Below are 1,840 nucleotides of genomic sequence, written 5' to 3' on the forward strand. Positions count from 1 at the left end.
CATTGCACTGCTTTCTGGTCTTGGATACAAAAAATACAGAATAGAAAAAAGCAGAGGCCAGTTCTGGCCACACACAGACCTGTTTAAGCCAAGATTTAGGGAAATCTCTGCAAATTTAAGAAACAAAGTACAGCTAAAAGTCTAGTAAATTGCCCATATTAGGCCCTGCATGCAAACATAAGCCAAAACTCGCTGGCTTGGGTAGTGTGATCCCAAAGCAAGATGCCAGTCTCAGTCAGAGCCACTCACTCTTAATATTGTAATCTGCATAAAATATAGAACCTGAACTCCTGCAACACTCATCCTCATGCTCCCAAGCACACCATGTGCCAATGGTCTACTACAGAAGCAGCTCTGTAAAGATTTAGGGATTTAGACCACTGGACCTTAGCCATCTAACAGTTGTTGAAGTGTAAGATTATCTATAGGGTCTTTTAGTCAACACAGCCAGGGTGTTCGAGGTCCTTCAACTCAGGTCTCTATTTTATGGAGGAACTGTCTTTTGGAAGTGTCCCACAGAGGACAAGGAGATCTGTGAGACTGGATACCTCTTAAATTCAAATGTATCCCTACTGCCTTGCCTTGGAGATGGAACACGCCTTCCTAGGGCTTACTCCAGGAGTTCCCAGATATCACCATGTCTCACAAATATCTCCCAGCTCCTTGCCACTGCTCACCCACGGCAAGCAAAAGTCCCCGCCCTGAGTTCTTTGTCCCTGCATGCAGAACAAATTTACCATCTGAGAGAAACACAGCTTCTCAGAGGATGGTCTCACCCCTGTTTCTTAAGCTTCTTGACTCAAAAGAGAACCAAGGATGCTCTCCAAGGAATTACTTTTTACCTGATGCATAAATACCAATGTTGGACCTGTGTCACACTTTCACATGACATCACTTTGACCTAGACAAGACCAAGGCAGCCCATGCTTGGGGGTAGGATTCCCTGGATCCTGGAAGAGCATCTCAGTTTTGGACACCCACACCAGCTGACCGGCCAGGAGGTCAGAGAAATAAGGAGGAACATCTGAATAAACACGGCCTCATCCCTGCCTGCAGCCCTTGCTAAGGCAGGCCTCTGCTTTGAACTCCTTCCTGATGAAATGATTAATGAATGCCATGCAGACCTCTTCCCTTCCTGCCTCTGCTTTCACCTGCCACACAGAGCAATACCAAATGAGGTGATCATGACAAACACGGCTCTAATTCTTTATTAATATTAATCAGAGGCAACCTTTCCATTGACACCAGAACCCGTGCGTGTGTTGGCAGGGAGGGGATAACACCACAGCAGTGACATTTCTTGGGTAGGCAATTTTATTTTATTTCTAAATTTTTTTTTGTCTCGCACCTTCCCTTCCCCCCTTTAATATGGGCTAGAGATACCTTGTACAAACAGAGGAAGGAAGAGGTTGATTAAATAGCAGAGTTGGAGCATAATGAAAGAAAAAGCCCACTGCAAACATGTGCTGATTGTTTTAGACAGGAGGCACCGGGAGGTGGATTTCAGGTGATACCGTGGTGGCTCCTCTCATAATCCTGGCTAAAGGCAGCATTATGGCTTTCAAGTTCAGAGTGAATTTCATCCAGTCCCCTCTGGCAGGGACAGAGGCTTAGGCAGGATAGGAAAACTCAGTCCCATGTCGGACCAGCACCAGAGTGGGACTGGGAGAACCACAAAGCCACACAGAGCTCCCCTCAGCTAAAAGGGGTCCTTTCCTCATGCCACCACACAAAAGGTGAAATAATTATGAGCAGCAGCATGGACACAGCTATCTCACTTTCGGGTACTCACCAACACACATACTTGCTGCTCACGTGTGGCCTGGCTTGAGAGATGAAG

The sequence above is a fragment of the Empidonax traillii genome, unplaced genomic scaffold, assembly GCF_003031625.1.
Source record: "Empidonax traillii isolate 1590-97213 ecotype Southwest subspecies unplaced genomic scaffold, ASM303162v1 scaffold474:size1423191, whole genome shotgun sequence".
Classification (NCBI taxonomy): domain Eukaryota; kingdom Metazoa; phylum Chordata; class Aves; order Passeriformes; family Tyrannidae; genus Empidonax; species Empidonax traillii.